Raw genomic sequence first — 17,066 nt, 5'->3', positions numbered from 1 at the left:
CATTCACTCACTATATTGACGGTGGAAACACTTTTCATTTCACATTTCACCACCCAATACTCAGCTTGCAGTTATCTAACCACGACTAAATGATCGGAATAATTTATGGCACAGAACATTTTTGTCAGGAGGAAATAATTATTTTTCGCCACACTTGGATGTAATGAGCTGGTTTACGTGCGTCATATGGAGGCCGAAAGTGATTGTTTTCCGACCAGGCCGGTAAAACTTTACGGCCCTAGGGCTGTAAAATGACCTTGAATAACAGCTGATCGTGTCCGATCTCACAAAAATCATAGAGAGATAATCTCATAATGACTGTAATAATCTATATAATTATGTATCGTGAATCGCGGTATTATGTCTATAATAATATATTTTATAAATTACTGTTTCATAATTTAATATTTATTATTGTGTTTTTGATATCAAACAATAGAATACGATGATATATCTCCATAGCCTCAACAATATAATGTTGGCTACATTGTCCATTGTCAGAAAGGTACGTATCGCAAGTATTTAAAAGTGAAGAATCGAATTTGAATTCAAAGTACAATAATAATTGTATCAATATTTAAAAGTGAGGTAGAGTAATAATTGTTTCTTTTTTATTATCGAATTCCACTTCTTAATGCAATACAATCAACAATAATAATAAGCAAATACAGCACAGATCTGAAGTTTAAGGTAAGCCTACTGGTGAAACTCAGCCTTGACTGAAAAATTCCTAGTATTTTTTCCGTAATTCATTATTAAAACTTTTAGATAATTTTTCTTCAATATTAAACCATATAGAGAAACATTAGGCCCACTCAAGATTGAATCTTCGAATGTTTTCTCTATGATTTAACTATTTTCAGAGCAATATTTTGTTGTGAAAATGCCAGCAAACCGGCTTCAAATTTGCGCTATACTCTATTATTATAGTAGCCTACATAGCCTACGTTATCTGACTTAATTCAGAGTGAAAATTTTATTGTGAGACAGATAATAATATTAATTTTAATAATATAAGTCATGAGCCAAAGTCTGTTGTACGGTACGCTTTTTAGGAGTGAAGTAAACTTTTTTAGAAGTCTAGTATTACAGTATTACGTGTATGCTAAGGGTTATCAGTCAGGCCCCAACATTTAACAGTACGGAATGGCCGAGAGCATAAAGGCCTCAGTCAGAACTCAATGCTCAGTGAATAAACAAACATGATCTAGGTTCGGATCTCGGTCAATGACTTTTTTTTTTGTCGATGAATTTCGACTTTTATTACCTATTTTTTATATTAGTTACCGTAATTTAAATTGCAATCAATTTTTTAGATATATTTTGAGACAAAACTGTGAAATATGCAATTATATTAATTTTTTCATCACATTATTTCAAAATAGTAATGGAAATTCTATTCATCCATCTATCCCATGATATTGCACCGGGCGCAAAGCTCGCGCCTAATATTAATAGTATAAAAATATGGTCATTATTGTGAATTATTAATTAGTAATATTGAAATTAATTGACAGTAAAAGTTGTCATAACCAAGATTCAAACTATCAAAATAGGCTGTTTGAATTTTATTTATTTTTTAATTTCTTTTAAATTGGGAAGTTTTTTTTGGGTGTGGCGAAAAATAGCGTTCGCACCATGGGCAAAAATGTATTTCCGGCTCTCAATCTTTTCTAGTCCTCGGCCTATGGCCTCGGACTTAAAAACCGATTTCGAGCCGGAAATATCTCATTTTCGGCCCTAGGTGCGAAATATACTATTATGGAAAGTCCAACCGCTGGATTTCCAAGCTGTCGGAATTTTAGGATTGTCATTGAAAAAATTGGAAAACTGTAGGAATATCGAATAATATTCCCAATCGGTAACGTCCAGATAAATTGAACAAGCAAGGTGATGTATTTCTGCGTACAGTAACTATATAACCATATAGTTACTGGTTAACCATATACAGTAGTTACTGGTTATAGTTACTGTGATTCTGCGGTGTCGTAAGAATTATCACATACTTAGGCCCGCCGCAAAGTAGACCCACGCTAATCCACGAAAAGCAACCCACGTCGTTGGATGTTTTGTAAACCATTGCTAGGCTTCTCCAGACATCTGTATAATGATAATAATACATGCAATTAATAATCCACTTGTCAGCTGATTTATTATGAATAATTCTATAGCAATGGTTTACATAGCGTGCCATTTTTGCACAGTGTCAGTTTAATCTGAATTTCATATTAAACTGGATTAAATTCATATCAAGTCTCATTCGTTATAATGGGGCTCATTTTTAGTTTAAACTCCCAGCTGATTGAATTCCGTTCAAGCTTTGACTGTGCAAACTGCCCTAAATATGCCAAGTGCAAATATTTTTCATCATTTTTTACAAGGGCTTTCCATCTTTTTAATGTACACTGTTGATGAATTAATATGGAGTAATCACATTATTATAAAGTATTGAAGATTGTGGTGATGTGGACCGCTTAGAAAATGTGAGCAATGAATAGTAGAAGAGAATACTTTGAACAAGAAACACTTTGGCCGAGACGAAGTTTCAACCTGATGTTGGTCATCTTCAGACTGAGGAAAACGAAACGTCATCTCTGATAAAAAGTAAATGTTTTCACTTGAATTTTTTTTAATTCAAAGTTTGAATTAACTGTAGAAAATAATGGATTTACAAGACAGAAGAAAATACTTGTTGAGATGTACAGAAATATTGGTATTGGTTTAATTTTGCAAGGTTGAATATTGAATATGCAATCAACAAAATTAAAACTAAAATCTAAACTAAACGTACTCTCACAGACACTGTTTTATCGTATGATGATAATAATTATAATACTATAGAATATGGTGGTGTAAATTACTCTATAGACGTTTGAATATTTTAGGTATTTATAAACAGTGCATACATTATAGTATAGTCTCGTATATCTTTCAACAGGTAAGGTGAAATGCGTACAAGTTTCATGTATGAAAAAAAGAAAGCACTTTTCCCATTATCTCAAACTTTTGAAAATATAAATTGTATTCTTAAATCCTTGTGTAAATATTTTTCCACATTTTTTCGATGACTTTCCATCTCTCATGCTTGATCATCTTGTCGTGAATATTTTATTTGATTTGTCGTAGTATATCATTCCTATTTTCCACAGTAGAGATTCTTCATTTTCCTATCGAAAGCAAATCACTCCATTTCCCAAATTACTGAAGACTCACTCATTCTTCATTTGAAAATTGTATTATTAGAAATGTCGTAGTAAGCCTACAATAGAGAATTTTCAATTGAATCAGAGAATCCAGCTTTGCAGTGAAGTTCATAGAGATTCAGCTACCGTGGATATACAGAGTTATTTTCCCTTGTAGTACAGAAACTTTTCATTTTTCTCTGTAAAATTCAATCGTGACAAGTAATTTGTTTGTTATAAACTTAACACGCTTGATACACAGTTTTACGACAGTATACAAACTGTAAAAGTAATAGGCTGGAAGATTCCAGCCATATCTCAGCTCGCGCTATGGAATGCCGATGTGTTCCTTGGAACAAAACGGTTCGAATTAATTTTGAGTTATTCATTTTGAAATTGTTTGAGCGGTGCGCCGCTACGTTGAGATCTGATAGGATGACCTCCCATGAGACTGTTTGGCTAAACCAGAGAAAACCTATACTAGATTTTTTTATTGTCTGGCTAATCGTAATCTTGTCTGCCGCCTAGAATGAGTGACAGCTGAACACCTCAAACCCATAGGTCACTCCAGCTTCGTGAGTAGCCGAATAATTTCTAGACTGCTGCTCATTACCAAAGCTGTGGACAGGCTCCATTAATAACCCACAGTTGAGAGTTGACCACAATTCATCAGCCTAGGATAACGTCTGCCTCTTGACAACAATCGCTCGCTTTGGTGCGCCTGCGCATTTATTTTGTTGACCATGCGCCAAAGCCATTTAGTAGAATTGAAGCCGGCCTAGACGCCGGTTACCAAGAGACTTTCAAGACTTAGTAATTAATCATATTATAAAAATTTATTTTTATTTCTTCATACTTCTATTCATATACAATAGATACTGAAAAACTTGGAATTTTCAGAATTTAGAAGAGTAGACAACTAAATCGGAATTTAAATAAGAGAAAGGGGAATCGAGAGAGTTATTTTTGTTAAAATGCGATATAGGAACATTTTTGGGAGAAATAGCTTGCCAGAAAATACCCTTATTGGAGTTCAAAATAGACTGAAATTAATTATGGAGAGGGTAAAAGACAAAATCCTGGAGCAAAATTTTATCAGAGAAATAATGAAATAAAGGATGTAACATTACAGTAGTGTTGTGTGTGATTTTTTAGTACTTTTCCATAATGGAAACACAAAATTGAAAGTTTTCATTCAAAATAAAGAATGGATGAACTATTTACTCAATAGTCGAAATCTTGAATGAGACAGAAGTTTTGTTCGGCTATGCTTGAAAGTTTTAAGAATATGTTATCTCTGAAATGAACTACCTTTATGATACTGTAAGCTACGTTTCATTTCATTGCAAAATACCTCAAATTTCAACGTGATTATTATTACTATCATCGATTCTTCATAATAAATTAGAGTCTGAGACAAATTAATAAATTAGGGAAACATGTATGGTGCTATTCTATAGGAGTGGTTTACCAGAGATTGATAACAACCGAGACTGGTATTTTCTATCTTTAATAGATCTGTGGTTGGACATCTAGTCTCTTCAGTCAGTATGGATAGCTACCACAACTTAGAATTGAAAACACTTTGGAAGTGAAAACACTTACAGAGGTGACTTTTCGACCAGTTGTCGGTCATCTTCAGACTGACGATACTGACTCTTGTTTCAAGGTTATTAATGGTATCTACCATTCTAATGCTAAAAGATGAGTGTCTCCACTTTAAAAGTGCTTTTAATTCAAAGTTTTAATTGAAAAGGAAAAGAATGGGCTCACAATACACTATAACTACCATAATATCACCTTCACAACTACTGAGAAAGTGTTACGGTACTCTGAACGTTGTCTGATTGCTGGTTACATTGATAAAAAATAGTGGTTAGCGATGTCTCAGGATCGACCAATAAGCCCAAAAATCATTATAATATTGCCTTCTAATTCTCGATCGAGATGGAAAATCTGAATAAAACATTTTTGGACATCGCTGGTCCCGACTCGAAGAGGATCAGACAGTGAATATGGTCTATCACATACAATCAACACTGAAATGAGTCCATACTATTCGACACGCATCATTGACGAGTTCAACTCCATGTTGTTTATTTTCTGGGCCTCTGAACTCTCAATCTGTCCTCAATATATTACGGCCAGGTAGTGTCGACTGGAACAAAGGAGTTTGGACCAGAGGTCCAAATAATATCGACCGTCAAATGCGCTTAGGACAAAGGTTTGACGTAAATTAGATTCAATATGTAATGCGTGATAATGTCTGTGTAATCGGGGTGGCATGCCTGTCGCATCTTTTCATCCGGCTGAACGATTTTTGTCGTTGTTTCGACTATCCTTCTTCCACGCTGCAGGTTTGTTCTAACCACTGTCATGATTTCAACCTCGTCCTTGCTCTCTTTCTCCTGCACCTCCTCATCCTCCTCCTCTTCCTCCTCCAGCACCAAGACCATGAATGTGTCCCCAGCACAGTCCAACCAGGTGTAGCGTTATTTCCGTAGCCGCCAGCTCGGCAATGACAGGCAAGCACATAACACAAGACATGCCCAAAATCGAGCGACCTGTGGAAGAATCGAGGCTCAAACTTCACTTTCCAGTTAGTCGTCCGCATAACGGAAAGGATTCGCTGGAGGAGACAAGTGATAAAAAATTAAACTGTCAAAATTTGTTCACAGAAGCATCCCCGTTTCAAAAGTCGTTAGACTACCGATATCGTATAAATTGGTTGAATGATGAATGCTCTGAATAGTAACTATTAACTGTTAATAATATTGAAGTATGAATGGAATGGAAGTAACCACAGCTTAAAATTGATAGACTAAAAGATTGATAGTATAAAATGATTGATTAATTAGTATAGATTGATTAATTGGTTGAATGATGAATGCTCTGAATAGTGTGAAGTTGTGCTCCTGGGGGGGTTTATCTCTTATGATAGAGTCCCACGTTATGAAGCTATTGTGAGAAGTTGTGGATTGCAATTCCTTCACAGATAATACGATGTTTCTGGTATTTATAAGAGCAGTCTCTAAATTCCCTCTTTTGCGAATAAATTCACAAAAAATTAAGGCCTTCCGGCTCGCAAAATTACTGGGTTCAAACCTCAGCTCTAGCTCAGTGGTAGAAACATGAATTTTATAAGTACAAATAATCACCATAAGGTTCAGTGATCGGTAATTGGTAATTCTTACCGCTGCTTCTATGAAGTTCTTGAAGAATACCAGTAAGGAAATTAAAAGAATATTTGATGACTGATTATCAGTAACCATGTACCACTAGAGAATAATCAGGATCAACTATAGTTGTTTCTAGTTGATTCTTAAAACGCTCGTCGTGAATACAAGTACTCACCAATATACCCTTTCAAAATTCCTTAGAACTTACAACGCCAGTTCTTGAAGCTCTCTGGATCCTTATATGATATAACTGGAACCTTATTAATATAATTTCTTAATATACTTGTTCTGGCTGATAAAATGAATATCATCAAAGGATGATAAATATTGAGTGCTTTGAATAAGGTTAATATAATTGATTCAATAATTTTAAATGCTGCTAGATATTTGTTGGTACCAAAACAGCTCAAACTATATAACACGAGATGAATTGGGATATAATAAAAAATTCTATAAGTTTGTATGCTGACATAAAACACAAAATATATTCCCACAAAAAAGATGTGCATAAGATATTCGATATAACTATAATTCACTTAAATAATCTACTTTTAAAATCTGAATAATTATCACAGGCTTTGCTAATATTCACAATAATGAGTTTCAAATTCATAAATATATTATATTTAATACTGGTACTTAGACTTCCAATCAATACAAAATTCTACCAATAAAAACCTGTTCGGTCTATAAGTTTGATATGATATGCTTGGTTCAATTACAAAATTAATATTTAATAAATTAATATTCAAACATGAGATCTCAGGGCTTTTAATATGAATTCGGGCAGTGCATGGAAGTAAGCTTCCTACATATAATAAATAAATTTATAAAATGTTCTTGTGAACTATGTGATATTGTTCAACACGTGGTGACTCTTATTTTAATTCTAATTAATTGGAATAGCGCTTTTTTATTAATTATTACCCCACTGAACGTAGAAAAAATGAGCTCATTTGGTTTGACTTATCACTCACTGACTGAAGTTCTGGATGTTCTCGTGGATTGAATTAATTATTTCCAATAATTAATTAGGTAGGCTCCTTTTCGTCACTGCTGGGCTAACGCGTGATCCAGATTTTTATAAGTTTCTTTCGAATTAAAGCTATTTTTATGGGAATCTTTACAATTACGAACTCCTTGACAGCACTGAGTTCACAAACAATTAACATTCAACAAACATACATTACATTTAAAAAAGGGTTTGGCTTAATAATTCATTAAAAAATTTTTAAAAGGAAGAAGAAAAGACCCTAGACTCCATGTGCATCCTCTCGGGTTGGGATCTTAAGCCAGAAGAAGGAGGTTTTTAGAAAAATTTGCTTCTTCCTAGAATAATTCTGTAAGCTACTCTCTGATTGGCCTTCAATTTAATAGACTCAATACAATTGGTTGCCTTGGGAATCAGGGCTTCCTCGGCTTTACAATAGAAAAAATTAAATAAAAGAAGTTTTCATACAAATATATGGAGTGTTTATCTTAAATTGAATTCATAAATAAATCGTAACATACGATTTTAATAGATAATACATTTAGTTTTTATATGAGTTTTGTATACTCTTGATTTATCATGCTTTTTTAGATTATAACAAATGTTTATACAGAAATAATAGTTATTTGTATTTCTACACATCGACTTCCTTTAGTATACATAATATATCCTTTATGAGTGAATTTTATATGATTCAACCGGTCATATGGGTTGATCGAATAATCAGCTGATTCGTTCAGTATTGGTTCTAATAATTATCGATTTATCCAAGATCGACTAATTCTTTTCAAAACGTAAACAAGTAACTCTAACCTCAATGTTCATGCATTTTATTTTATTTTCTTTTTTTTTTTGTAGTCCGCCAATAATAATTATGCCGCTTTATAATTTTTTGATCTTACCAATGGGTTCTCATAATTATTAAATCACAATAATACATGTTTTCTTATCGTTGTTGATAATGCTATTACTCCTAATCGCTAATAATACTTGATTTGAGTTGATTTACTCTTTGGATAGGTCTAGCCTTCTTTCCAATTTTATAGTTCTATTACATTTTATTGGCTCATTTAGAAAGATTTGGTGGTTTCAAATTACCACGTGACAATAGTAACTATTAACTGTTAGTAATATTGAAGTATGAATGGAATGGAAGTAATTACGACTTAAAATTAATTGACTAAAAGATTGATGGTATAAAATGATTGATTAATTAGTATAAAATGGTTGAAAATAATATGAATCTTTGACCTCTGAATAGTGAATAACATATTGAAATATGAATGAAAGTATCCCCGACTTCTATCACTACCTCCGTAAACAAAGCCATAGTGCATTCGTGTGACGTCAGCACAGGTAGGGCTCCTACACCAATAAAAACACTAGCTGATATAGATCAGCTGAAATCAAAGAATTTGTATTGGTGCAGGAGCCCTACCTGTGTTGACGTCACACGAATGCACTACGGCTTTGTTTACGGAGATAGTCTATCCTATAGTTTGGCTGAGTATTCACTTTTCGTTTCAGGGCTCCTGATTATTGAAACACATGGACATGAACTAGCATGGGTCGCCGCCAACCTGTCTCCCCGACAACTTAGCTCCTCGCAATTTTGATCACAGGCGTCAGTAAATTCCCTGGTGAAATATATCATTGTTGTCAAATATAGTCTCCCCGCCGAAGGAGCTCGGTTGTCATCCATTTAATGTTGTTCATTTATTTTATTTACACTCAAAAATGGCTCTTGAAGAGTTGAAACTATAGCTGTGTTGTAATAAAATAGAGGGTACTCTTGAATTGTATTGTGTTTCAGTTTGGCTGAATTATGAATGATCTGAAGATTAATTAACATATTGAAATATGAATGGGAAGTTATCCAATATAAGAATATTACAGTATGAACAAGTGAGTGAATGAATGAAGAAATCGATAGAAGTTCCCAGGCACAGTTTCTAGACCACTTTTAAAAATATAATGAGCATCGAAAATTGAGGATGAATGTGTATGAAAGTAATAGGAAATAGAAAAGAAACATAAAAAGGAAGACTTCATAACATGACGACGTATAACGACCTCTTGCGTCATTCTATCATGTTCATTGTGTCAACCCTGTTTCCTTCACTTTAGGTTATTATATTAGGCCTATCATTATAAGTAATTTTGTATAGTTTTAAAATGTTAAAAATTAATAAATTAGGTTTATCCAATTTTCATTATTTTTATTCATCCTTGTTTTCTTATTCATTTATTTTTTATTTCATTAATTGACCCGAGTGAAGCTGAGCTGTGAAGTTTCGGCTCGATCGGCTTTTGTTTGTTTGTTTGTACCGCAGTTACAGTTGCAGTTATTGTCCGATTTGGATGAAATTTGGTATGCAAGCTCTTTGAAACAAGCCGCAGAAACTTATGTGTAACGATTTTTGATAAGACCTCCGTTTTTTTGTAATTAAAAAAACCGCAGACCAACCTCCTACATGAAAGTAATAATGATACAGCAATTCATGTTCCTACTTTTTCGCCTTCAGTCTCACCAGCCCATAGTGATCGAGAGCTCTGGAGCGTTGTATCTCACACTGTTGGACCCAGGTTCAAATCTCGTTCCGACCAGATTTTTTTGCAGATGAGAGGCATTATTTTATAAGTACGGTGTCCCTGGAAGTAGAAACAATGTCTCTAGCACTTTCAATGGAGAAAATAGTAGATGACATGAATAAATCTTCACAATAATACTGTACTTTCTTAATGCCCTTCTAATTAGTTTGAAAGTTGTAGGCTATACATGAGCGAGGTCTACTGTTCGCAGAACTACTAGTTGAAATACATTCATCAACAATTGTTTGACACTCCTCAACTTTTTGAATTTCAAGCACTTATATTCTAAACTACTGACATCCCACCACTAGTGTAACAAATTTGAGTATTGTGAGACGTAAAGTGAAGCGTACAATTTCAGATGATGGCCGATCGAGGTGGGAAAAGTCAATTGAGAGCGCACTGAGCGGGAAAGCGATGGTGACTTGTGATTGGTCAGTGCGTGTTTCCGGCGTGGCGTGACGTGGCGTGGCGTGGCGTAGTTTCCGTTCTGAATGAGTGTGCCTCGCTTCACTCACCACGCAACGCCTACATAACTATCCTATGGATAATGGATTCTCTCCGTAACTAGCAGCAGTTAATGGATTTTTACCGGCCGTCGTTGGCTTTTGTCGCTGAACAAGGCTGACGGTGACTTGCGTAATGTCCTACCAAACAATACCTTGCCTATTCGGTATAGATATGCGAATCAGTTCAATACAGCGAGGAAGAAGCAACTACTAACAAATCAAAATTCAAACTTATTTTCAGAATAAAGACATGTTAGCCAAATTATAAAAATCGAAATACTTTACAGTTGTGTTGTGTGTGATGTGGTTCTTATCCGTAATGAAAACACAAATTCAATGATCAACCACTTCTATTTTATTTCACTTTACTTGACTAGTAGTTCTGTGAACAGTAGACCTCGCGCTCAGTAAGTTACATTAACATGTTGCTATGTTTCCTCAAAAATTAATAGATAATTTATTAATTTAAAATGTCTAGAAAAAAACCGAAATAAACATAGAGCTTTCTGTCATATCGTACCGTGTCGTGTCATCCCGGAATGTGAGTGTGAGCGCTGTTATTAGGTCTGGCTGCAACTGTCTACAACGTTGATGGAAAAATACATTTCCAAGATGTTCGATGTTTTTGAACGGGTAGTATTATAGTCCACTAAACAGCTGATTTATGATGAATAATTCTATAGTCTGATTTTTTTACTCTAATATTGACGTATGCAGGAGGCTCCTTTTTCCTTTTATATTAACCTTGGAATGAAAAATTTCCAAAAACCTTGTATATACGTCGACGCGCAATTTAAAAATGAACATACCTGTCAAATTTCATGAAAATCTATTATCGCGTTTCGCCGTAAATGCGCAACATATAAACATTTAAACATTCAAACATTAAGAGAAATGCCAAACCGTCGACTTGAATCTTAGACCTCACTTCGCTCGGTCAATAAAAGTGGTTGAAAATTTATTTCAGTTTGTGTTTTCATTTCAAAATCGAAATACATAATCAATTTCTGATAATTTGAGTTGTATTCTCTGACAAAAAGTTGCTATTGATCCTTATTATACATTCACTACTCCAACTAAAGTACTTTCCAATTCAATTTACATAGAGCATAATATAAGCTACGATAATTTACAAATTATTGATACAAAATATTGATTGTTTGCTGATTTGAGAAAATGTGCCATAAAACAATTTTCAAAACAAAACAACTATAGTGAGGTCCACGTTATAATGGAAGAGGAGAAAGACACGACAATAGTGTTGCCCATTCTCAGCCTTGCCACTGCCTTCTATGGAGGATAGCTGATACCAGTATATCTGATGAGTTTTCAAAATTGAGATAAAATATTTTTTAAATTAAGTTAATTGTATTTCTAAATGGTTGAAATACGATCTGCGGTAACGAGCTAGAAAAAGGATAGCGCTATCTTCTTTGTCGAATGATAGAAGGAAAGCAACACCAATGTTAATGAAATACTGTCATTATAACGTGGAACCTACTATATTATAGTTAAAATGATAAAAGTTATACATGAGATCCAATACATTTACTTTAATTATTATTTATTTATTTGAGAAGGGACAGATTTGGGCATAAGCCTACTATGCCTTCTCACTTAAGTGTAATAATTGTACATGACTGAAGGAATAAATAATAATTAGTCTTAAAGTCATCGTCAGCAAAACTGAAGATTCAAGAATTTAATTATACATCAATCTAATGCGCCAAAACATATTAGAGCGGCGAAGGTAGAGGATAGCTTAGAAGGTGTTGAGAGTGTTGAAACGTATTGCAATTCATTCAAATGTGAAGCATAGTGGAGCAGCGAAGGTAGAGTGCAGCTTAGAAGGTGGGAGGTAGCTGTCAATGAAGTGCAGCTCTAGAAAAAAAATGAAGGACTAGCTGGCTGATAGGTGTTTTTATGACATACAGGACTTGTGACGATTGCCATACAACTTTATTGTTGTGAATGCAATGAGAAATAAATTCAAATTCAAGGTAGAAAATTATGTAGAATTTTCTATCTGATTATGATTTTTATGCTTGTATAGAAATAGACTACTGTACCCTCCTAGGACATCAGCACGTCTTCATTGGAAATACTTCTATCCAATCCAAGTTTTATCGCTGTTTGATTTGAACCCTTTAAGTACAGGCCCTACGCTTTTTTAAAAATCATAAAGGGATGGAGAAAGCAGAGGTCTCTAGTTATAAATCCCTCTCGCGGGATTCGTAATCATCCATCAATAACAGCCTGAAGTTGCGACGCTCCGAACCACTAGGGTATACCGGCCGCCCCGCCGATATGCATTCAGTAGGCTATTATCTACATATACTAGGCTATTATCTGTATATACTATAATAAATAATAGAGGAAAGAACTGGCTTATACACGTACAGTATAGGAAATTCACGAATAACGCATCATCAAGTCTGAACTACTGGACTGATTATTGCCTCAAAATAATACACAAAAACAATACATTAAATATTTATTAGAAAAAATATCACCTAAAAATACACAATGATTTAAGTTTCTTAAAATTGATTGGTTTGAAAACTTGATTAACTTGAAAATTTTCAAATAGATTCTCAATTTACCTAGGATGGTTATAGGCCTTTTTTCAATTCTCCAAGATTTCATTACGTAAAGTTTCCAGTTTGTCAAGTTTCCAATTCGTCATGCTTCCAGTTTGTTATACTTTGCTTGAGAGTGGTCACAGATAAAAAGTGTATTCAAGGTTTTTATTTCTATCTTCTCATTCTTCTTCGATCCATATAGCCTCTTTTTCCATATCTGCACTGTGATATATAGAGTTGGATAAAAGTATGGAAATAGCTGAATATTTCTTTTCAAAGGGAAATTTGACGATGGGTGTGATTGTGGATCCTATTCTAGTAAAAATAATTACTTGGCTTCTTGAAGAGAAAATGGACACCCCTACAGTAAGTAAAGCACTTTAGTTGCACCAAGTACATTGAGATATATCTATCTCAAGGGTGTACATGACGGTCACCCATCCAAGCGTAGTCTTCAGTCACTATACAAAGTGCATCATTTAGAAAGTCAATTTTGTGCCGTATTTCGCGTTGTTTGTGATGTGTAACAAGTCTTGGGGAAAACAATAGGAAGCAGTCTATTAGTTTGTCAATTTCCTGTGAGTAATTGCTTTTTTCTCATAGACAGACTAGAGAAGTGGCTGTTTATTGATCTGAGACCGTTACGGGAGCGGGAGAGTGTAGATCCAATATCCGATCGTTTAGTACAGCCTACTCCCTTCCAAATAGACTACCGTATACTTTCCACCTGCTGAAGAACTCTCAAAACCATAAAGATGCTCATTCAGTATCAGTCAACTCCCTCATGCTCAATAAAAATCATAATAATCATGTTGCCGCAATGCTTAGGTACTTATCCAATTAAATGATAATCAAATGCCGGTTATTATACAAATTGTAGTGAAGATAACAGAGTAACAAGGTAGTAGTCCTACTATGCAATTAAGTGTTTATTCACGGAAGAAGGGAATGGGCCATTGACAACCACCCTCTAGCTGTACTATATTATTAGGCTACGAAAACTAATAGACCCAGCCACTAAACGTTGAATGTTCAACACTGTTGTTCAATTTCAGTTTTTTTATATATCACTGCTACATTTCAGCTCAGATCACGGAATATTCAAAAATAAAAACTGACAAAACCGCAAATACAGTAGGCTAAAGCTGGGTTTACACCAAAGTTATTAACAAAATGTTAATAACTTAATTAGGTTAATAACTATACTAACTATACTAACTATACTAAATATTAGGTTAATAACTTAACCTAATCCTTATAGATTCTTTTAGATTGGACGGAACTTTACAAACAAATTAGTTCATCATGTGTATGATAAGTTATGTTCAATAATAGAGAAACGATAGCATAAGATATCCCATGGTATAAGGCGTTTATGTCGCAACTTTTACTGTTATCCCAAGCCGATGGTTCACGTAGTCCTTTCCCATGCAGCTGTGTGACGCTGATAGTCTCTCAAATTGTGCCGTTCATACACTCTCACCCCAACAAAACAGTAAAAATTGACAATAATCGACAGTAATCGGCTTGAGATAACAGTAAAAGTTGCGACATAAATTCCCTATACCATGGGATGTCTACTTACGCTATTGTTTCTCTATGGTTCAATCTAATAGAGTCTATAAGGATTAAGTTATTAACATTTTGTTAATAACTTTGGTGTAAACGCAGCTTAAATAAGCTACAGGGCTCAACACACAAAAAGTAAAATTAAGTACGATATGAGATACTAGCAGGTAACCCGTGCTCCGCAAGGATCTAGTTTAAAACTTGACCTACTGAAATCTTGAAGTATTTAAAATACCCATATAACCATCCTCGATAAATTAAGAATTTTTTAGCAGAGTTTCGAGTCAATTAGTTCAGTAGTTTAGACGTGATTATTCGTTATTAGTGTATTTCCTATTCCGGACGTGTATAAACCAACTCTTTCCTTTAGGCCTATTATATTATAGATAGATGATTATAAATATTAAATAATGATTTTTAGTAGCCTATAGCATAGAGAAACAATAACGTAAGTAGATATCCCATGGTATAGGGCGTTTATGTTGCAACTTTTACTGTTATCTCAAGCCCATAGTCAACATAGTTCTTTCCCGTGATGCTGTGTGACGCTGGTAGTCTCTCATATTGTGCCGTTCATACACTCTCACCCCGCCAAAACATAAAAAGTCAACAGTAATCGACAATAATCGGCTTGAGATAACAGTAAAAGTTGCGACATAAACGCCCTATACCATGGGATATCTATTTATGCTATTGTTTCTCTATGTCTATAGTCTAATTGAATAATAATTTTCTGAAGAGAAAGTGGGACAGCTGGTGACAGGACAATAACGCTGGAGACACACGAGGTCTGCTATCTCCTCATAGTGAATGATTTAATAGAATCAACAGTTTGCAATTGTATAATCACATTTTCTAGAATTTCAAGCTTATTTTCAATTTTAGGTGAAAATGTTACTGGAAATTAATTGCAGAGATTTTCATACTCAATCTTTTCCACTTGAATTTTTCGTTTAAATTGTATCTGAAGCCTGATAATTGGGAATCTAAAATCAAACTTTGCATAGATGAGGCGGAGCTCCTGAAATTTTTACAGATATGGGACTTGTGGCAGTTGATGGAGCTTATCAATTACTTTATTATGTATGAATTTGATCAAAATTGTTGGAGCCGTTTTTGAGAAAATTGCGAAAACCCATGGATAATCACATTTACTCGAATTTGGAGCTTATTTTTAATTTCAGGTGAAAATGTTACTGATCATTAATTGTAGAGATTCTCATGCTCAATCGTTTCCACTCGGAATTTTTTGTTCAAATTGTATCTGAAGCCTGATAATTGAGAATATAAAATCAAACTTTGCTTAGATGGGGCGAAGCTCCTGAAATTTTTACAGATATGGGACTTGTGTTAATTGATAGAGCTTATTAATGACTATTCTAGGCATAAATTTAATCAAAACCGTTGAAGCCGTTTTCAAGAAAATCGCGAAAAGCCTTGTTTTTGACAACATTTTCGTCATTTTAGCCGCCATATTGAATTGCATTTGATCGAAATTGTTCGCGTCGGAGCCTTATATTGTAAGGACCTAAAGTTCCAAATTTCAAGTCATTCCGTTAATTGGGGGATGAGATATAGTGTACACAGAGACACATACACTCATACACACACACACACACACACACACACACACACACACAAACGCAGACCAATACCCAAAAACCACTTTTTGGACTCAGGGGACCTTGAAACGTATAGAAATTGGGGTACATTAATTTTTTTCGGAAAGCAATACTTTCCTTACCTATGGTAATAGGGCAAGGAAAGTAAAACCGAGACCAGTGATCAGAACTGTGAAAATATGCTCCCTAATCAGTTTCAATAAATAGTAAATTGGCCCAAACGAGCGAGTAGCAATAGTTCAATTAGAAATTATGGGAGTAATATTCTTGGGTACATAATTATACATTTCAGTCACTATAATATACATTGGTGCTTGCATATTCTAGTTCTGATTTTCTAATATATTGTTTGGACTCATAAGAGAAGTACAGAACCAATTTCTTCTTGCAAAATTGCTTTGTTCTAAATACAGAGTGCCCCAAAAACCTCGTATTTTCGGTCCATTTTCCACTTCTCAGCTACTTCAGCCAAATCCAGTCATCGGGCAGGAAAATTCACTTCTGCCTTTTCTTAGATTATGAATTTCGGATAAAATGAAATCATTTAGAGCTCTCTATCACCAATGAGTACCGAGTTACAATATTTCAAAAAAGAGTGAAGCCAGTTAGTTACACACATCGATTTTTGAACGTACGATTTTTTAAACTATAAATTCTATTGGATTAAACAGATGATTTCAAACAGATGATGTTTGTCAAGTTCCGTTTAATCTGATAGAATTCATAAGGACAGCAAAATATCGTACAAACAAAAAACTGATCTTTGTCCACTGCTATTATAATTTGGACCTCACTATATTCATCTCATAGTGAGATACCTCACGATGTGCCGGTTGCACA

The sequence above is a fragment of the Nilaparvata lugens genome, chromosome 4, assembly GCF_014356525.2.
Source record: "Nilaparvata lugens isolate BPH chromosome 4, ASM1435652v1, whole genome shotgun sequence".
In the NCBI taxonomy this organism is placed as follows: Eukaryota; Metazoa; Arthropoda; class Insecta; order Hemiptera; family Delphacidae; genus Nilaparvata; species Nilaparvata lugens.
Note: the sequence above shows the minus strand (reverse complement) of the source record.